At 49.6% G+C, this 6,573-nt stretch overlaps 1 long non-coding RNA gene across 2 annotated transcripts; it reads left to right on the top strand.

Annotated features, from left to right (window-relative positions):
• Window positions 1-5,052, top strand: LOC112480496. Of its 2 annotated transcripts, none has more exons than XR_003046612.1 (3): window positions 1-1,436; window positions 1,815-1,909; window positions 2,474-5,052. It is a non-coding gene; the product is annotated as an uncharacterized LOC112480496 (long non-coding RNA). The 2 variants fall into 2 exon arrangements; XR_003046614.1 differs by having other exon boundaries at window positions 1,815-2,641; window positions 3,511-5,052.
• The last annotated feature ends 1,521 nt before the right edge of the window (window positions 5,053-6,573 follow it).

The raw sequence follows: 6,573 nt of genomic DNA, 5'->3' as shown, positions 1-6,573 counted from the left end.
TCCCCGCACCCCTCCAGCCTCATCCTCCTTGGTCTCCTCCTACCTCACCACTCATTCTTTCTCTGTCTGCAGCCTAAGCAAGCCTGGCTGTGCTTTCTGCCCCGCTGCGCACGAGCCCCTCAGCCTGGGCCCTCCACCGTGACACCCATACTTCCAAAGGCGCTGATTCAGCCCACAGTTGTCTTCACCTGTGTTGCTTCCCCAGACTTCCCGCTGGTCTCCCTGCCTCAGTCTCCCTCTCGTTTGATTGTTCAAGCACATTTTCCCCAGCACAACCTTAGCGTGCGCCTTCAGTCCCTGATTTCCCGCCTTCGGTAGCCCCACTTCTCAGGAAGGCTGCCTTTGAGACCTTCCAGCCCACACCAGCTCTCCTGGTTGCCCTGCCACTCAGTGCCTACCCCTAGACTTCTCTCCCAAAGCCAGGAACACCCCCACCCCCGGCAGCTGCATGCCCTGCCCTTTAACTTGAGGTAAGTCTTTTCCAAGTCCACAAATGAGGCCAAGGACAGATGCTCATCAGGCGATAACAAAGGAGAGGACGTGGGAGGCCTTCTGTCTCCTGCCCCTTTGCAGCCAACTTATCTGTTTTCTAGCTCCTTGATTTTTCTGAGTTGACTGTGTTTTAAAGCTCTGCATTTAAAAAAAGTTTTTTAATTGAGGCACAATTCACATAACGGAAAATTAACCATTTTAAAGTGGATAACTCAGTGGCATTTAGCACAGTCACAGTGTTGTGCAAACATCACTTCTATCTAGTTCTGAAACATTTTTACCACCTCAAAAGGAAGCCCTGTCCCCTCTTGCTAAATTCCTCATCCCCTTCCCCTCTGCCCCTGGCGACCACTAATTTGCATTCGACCACCAATTTGCATTCTGTCCTTATGGATTCCCCTATTCCTGACATTTGATATAAATGGAATTCTCTAAGATGTGATTTTTGATGTCTAGCCTCTTTCACTCAGCAAAATATTTTCAAGGTGCATCTAAATGGTAGCATATGCCAGTACTTCATTCCTTTGCGTGGCTGAGTAATATTCCATTGTATAGATGGGCCACTTTTTTAACCATCATCTGTTGATAGATGTTTGGATTGTTCCCAGCTTCTGGGTATTAAGGTCTGCCTTCCTGACTGTAGAGGTGCAAAGCATTTTCATTTAACGCTGTATTGTCTGCTTCTCTTCCTTACACACTCCATCTTGGACCCCCTCACCCCTTGAATGGCCTCCGATAGGCCCTTGGACAGAGCAAATTTTGGTAGCCTTTTCTCTTTTTGGAGCTGTAAGATTTCTTTTTCTTTTTTTCTTTTTTCTTCAGATCAAGATAAACTCCCCAAGTTTCCTTGATGTCTTCTCAAGAACAAGACAGGGAAGAAGGCAGGTCTTCCATCCACCTGCCCCAGGTCATCTCCTCTGGGCCGGTAGTCGGCATCCCTGCAAGTGAGTCCCATCTCTGTGTCCTTGGGACCAGGACGGTCATTTGTAGACAGTTTTCCCCATTTATCTCCAGCTGCTGTTTCTTAAGCACTTATTGTGCCCATGCAGTTGGCACCAAGAGAAGGCTCCAATCCCATCCACTTCCTCCCTCCATGCCCTCCACCCTTCCTGCTGCCATCCTCATGCTTGTGGCTGAACTAAGGACCCCTTCCCCTGCCCCCACTGCAAGTGCCGGGAAACCAACTTAACCAGCAGGAGAGAAACTGCTATCATGTCCTGTGTAGCTGAGACACACTGTGTGGCTGGGCTGGGCTCTGAGCAGGGACCGGGGCTCAGGGAAATCAGTTGGCTGCACTGGCCACGTTCTTGTCTCTTTGGCAGGACCCCACCCCCACCCTGTGGGGGTGGGTAAGGTGACTTTCCACAGTGCCAGACCGGTGACATCCTGGCTCAGAAACACCAGCCACAAGAGGGAGGTACGTCTCCTGGGTCTGACATTAGTCCCGGGAAGGACTCAGGACATGGCTGATTTGCTAGACCCTGGGGTGCCATCAAGGCCAGACTGGGTGGCATCCCCTCCTGTGGCCTAGGGCCAGAAATAGGCAGCTTGACAAGTGGATCTTCCAGGCCCCTTCATGTGCTAGATGTTGGTGTGTGTTTATTCACTCTTCAGAACCCAGATAGAAAAAGGCATTCATAGTAAATTTCATTCACCTGTAAGCTTTGTCTTTCTTGTCAATTTATCCCTCACACAAAGGCTGGTGCCCAACACATACAGTGAGTCACTGAAATTTAGGTTGAATGAGGGACTGAAAAGCCACTGTGATTTGTCTGTTTTCCAAAATGTAGGGTTGTCCCTTCATGTGAAGACTGGCCCCTTTCTGCAAGGCTGTCCGGTGTCACTTACGCAGAATTTGTTCTGAAATGAATTCTTTAAAGGAGGCAGGAGGAATGCCTTGGCTTTTTCTTTTTCAGTTTGTTTTCTGGAAAAGTGTTGACATCTGCAGTGAATTAAAGAATAGATTTTGAATTTGCTTTAGGAAAATTATCATAAAGGAAAAAGTCAACGTCTTTGACATCAAGGCTTTCCCAAAAAGAGATCATGTGCTTTGGTGTATTGCGATACGATTCTGATTTCCGTGGGGACAGGTGACCAGGAGAGGGCATGGCAAAGCCTCCAAGAGAACCTACTCCCCGCTGGCAACAAGGTGAGCCTGCACTTCTAGAGGTTTGGCTGCAGGGGCACTAGAAGTGGCATGGAGACATGTCTGGGTCTTGTACCCTGGATGCCATAGATGACCTTTCTGGGGATTTTGCAGATGGCCAAACCTGTATGGCCATGCATTTATTCATTCATTCACTAAGGATTTATTGAGCACCTACTCCTGTGCCGTGCTCACGAAAGGGGCAATGGGGAGTCACCACAGAGTGCGTACCCTCAGAATTTATAGTCTGGCTGAGGAGACAACCTCTCAGCTGTTTAGAACTCTGAAGAGTGCTACATAGAGGGGAACATGGTACTCTGAGAAGGTTGGAGGAGCAGGGGCAAGAACCAGTCTGGGGTGGGAGAAGGTTAGGGAGAGCTTCCTGGAGAGGCGAAACTTGGACAGGACCTTGATGTCCAGGTGGCAGACGAGTATGTGGAATGTTCGGGCAGTGGGAACAGTACGTGCAAAGGACTTGGGGTGAGAACTCAGCTTCCCTGAGGGACTGAAGAGGGTCAGGAAGGTGGCAGGCTACAGAGGTGTTAGTGAGGTTGGGGAGGTGGGCAGGGCCTAGTGGCTGTGGTAATGACTTTGACCTTACCCAAATGCCAATGGGAAGCCTGGGAAGTGGGACTAGGCTGTACCAGACAAGCCTCTCTAGAGGGGCTGCAATGGTAACAAAGCGATTTTGCAAGTGGCTCTGCTTCCCCCTCCCTCCTTGCCTTCCTCCTTCTCTGGTGATTTCTAGCCAGTCCTGCTATTCTCTAAACTGGTCCTGTGGGGTCCTGCTTGCGTGTGGCCTCATGCAGTTATCTGACAGCGGAATTTTAGTTTCTCTTTTTCTGCATTCAGCAGAAGCATTATCTTTCCAGATCTACAGAAATACCGACCTCCTGTGCCTCTGGCAGCTGCCTCCTGAGGGAGTGGATCTCCCTTCTCTTTGCTCTGAGAGCCATTTGTCTTTGTTTTGGTTGAGCCTTTGCTCACTCTCAGCTGTGCAACCTTCCACCAAATACCCTGCCGCTCAGACTTCAGTTTCCCTATCTACTCAGATGGAGATGACGATTTCTGCCCCGTAAGATGGTTGCGAGGATTCAGTGAGCTCACCCACGTGAAATGCTTGAAACTGGGCTCAGCGCACAGAAGAGCTCCAGAAACGTGCTGGTTATCACCACTTGGCTCACGCCTGGGCCCCAAACATTTTTGGCAAGAACGTGATGTTTCAAAATAGACATTGTATGTTGTCATCATGAGAAAAGTCGGGACTACCTGGACTTCCTGATCCTTGGCTAATGTTTAACGTTATTTTATTTACAGTGACTTCTCAAGTACTTAGAGCTAAGGGGCGCCATGGGGTTTGTAGAGTTGTGGGTCCATCTGTGGTCATCTCACCTGTCCCCTCACCTCACAGAGAGGACCCTGGGCTCAGAGCGGGTGGCCAGGTGGTAGTGAGGGGATAGGGATTGTTCTAGGCCACTCAGAGAGTAGACAGCAGGGCAGCCCCTTATCTCCTGGTCATTCCACCTCAGGGGAGACACGTTAACCTCTATCTGCTTTCTCCTTGACTTGGGGGTTCTTTGCAGGGGGTCTAGTCTAGGTGAGACAGAGGGTAGTAAGAAGTTCTTGCACAGAAGTGAGTTCTTTCTCTCTCTCTGCTGCACTTCCCTGAATAGGTGTTTGGGCCCCTTGGGAGAGGGGTCAGTTATCCCGTTTGGGGGAGCCACTGGGAGCAGAGGGACAGGGCTTCCCACAGCTGTGGACAGGCCCCAGAAGCACCGTGTAGCAGGTCTCGAAGCAAAGGATCCCCCAGCCCAGGGTGACCTCGCTGACCTTATGGGTAGAGCCTTGCTCACCCTGGGCTTATGTAACATCTTTCCCAACTGTCCTCAAAGCCACCCTGTGACATAAGGACACGTGAGCCTTCGTCCGCCCCAGTGGCTGGCGGGTAAGAGTTTATCAAGCATCTGCTAAGGGCCAGGCACTTCGGGCATGATTCCACCAAATTATGCTGACCATCCTGCAAGGCAGCATTTGCCACGGCATTTTTAAAAATCAAGATAAAATCACATACCATCGAATGCATCATTTTAAAGTGCATAATACGTGGTTTTTAGTGTATTCACAAGATTGTGCAACCATCACCACTACCCAATTCAAAAACATTTCATCACCGCAAAAGAAACTCTGTCATTCCTCATCCCCAGACCCCCCAGAACCCCCAGACCCTGACAACTGCTAATCTACTTTTTGTCTCTATGGATTTACTATTCTGGACATTTCATACCAAGGGAATCAGAAAATAACTGGCCTTCTGTGACTGGCTACTTTCACTTAGCATAACGTTTTTGAGGTTCATCCTCATTGTAGTACGCATCAGTACCTCCTTTTCATGGCTGAATAAGGTTCTATTGTATGGATAGATAACAATTTTAATCCATTTTCTGTTGATGGACACTTTGGTCGATTCTGCTTTTTGGCTATTATAAATAAATGCTGCTATGAACATTGGTGTGCAAGTTTTTGTGTAAACAGACGTTTTCAGTTCTCTTGGGTATATATCTAGGCGTGGGACAGTTGGGTGTCCGACATCCCTATGTTTAACCATCTGAGAAACTGCCAGACCATCTTCCAAAGCGGCTGCACTATTGTACACTCCCACCAGCAGTGCACCAGGGCTCAGATTTCTCCCCGTCCTCTCCAGCACTCCTTACTGTCTGTCTTTGATGATAGCCATCCTAGCTGGTGTGAAGTGGTATCTCATTGTGGTTTTGATCTGCATTTCCCTTTTGGCTAATGATGAGCATCTTTTCTTGTGCTTATTGGCTATTTGTCTCTCTGTTTTGGAGAGATGTCTATTCGAATCCTTTACCCATTTTCGAATTGAGTTGTTTGTCTCTTGAATATTAAATTGTACCACTGTCATTGAGCTCAGAAAAGGGATGTGACTGGGCCAAGGACAGGGGGCTCAGAAGTAGATTGGTCTCCGCCTCCCACCCAGCAGGTCAGGGGCCACTGGTCCCCTAGGTGAAGCGCCAGTGGGGCGGCTTGCAATTTTGACCTATCCCCCAGGCCACCGTAGGTTCTGTCCTTGCATTTAAAGGAGTAGGGACCCACAGACAGAGAGTGGGCCAGAAAGCGAGGAAGCAGCAGTTCTGAGGAACCAAGTCGGTCCTCTCTTCCCCTCCAAATCATGCGGAACTAGCTGACGTGGCCCCAGGAAGAGGGGACAGCCCGGGTCCTGTGGTTGGGGAGCCTATTTATACTGGCTGGGCCATGTTGCAAGCTTTTCCTGATGCTGAGAGGGACGTCACTGGGCACTGACCTCATCAGAAGATGCTGACGCATCTTCCCTTCGTGCTTCGATCAAATGGGCAGCTGGGCCTTTCCACCTTGGGGCTATCTCCTGTCTTCCTGCCCGTCACTGCCCCCTCCCACCTGGCTCTGGAGTCTCCCCCAGTGTCCACACTTCCTGCATCCCTCTAACCACACCCTCTCGTGAGTTATTATGGGCTGGATGGTGTCCCTCTAATTCACGTTTGCTGGAATCCAAAGCCCCAGTACCTCAGATTGTGAATGTATTTGGAAATGGGGACTTTAGAAAGATGATTAAGGTAAAATGAAGTCATTGGTGGGCCCTAATCCGATATGACTGGTGTCTTTATAAGAAGAGATTGGGACACAGACACACACAGACCGAAGGAGAACCGCCTGAGGAGACGACGAGAAGGCCGCCATCTGCAAATCAAGGCGAGAGGCCACAGGATGAAATCGATCCTGCTGACGGCTTGATCTCAGACTTCTAGCTCCAGAACTGTAAGAAAATACATTTCTGTTATGTAAGCCACCCGGTCTGTGGTATTTGGTATGGCAGCTAGAGAAAACCAATACATAAGCCCTCCTTGCCTTTGGCGGCCCTTGTCCCTGGGGCCTGGCCA

Source organism: Pteropus alecto, unplaced genomic scaffold (assembly GCF_000325575.1).
Source record: "Pteropus alecto unplaced genomic scaffold, ASM32557v1 scaffold190, whole genome shotgun sequence".
NCBI lineage: Eukaryota > Metazoa > Chordata > Mammalia > Chiroptera > Pteropodidae > Pteropus > Pteropus alecto.
This window is presented reverse-complemented; position numbering and strand designations above follow the sequence as displayed.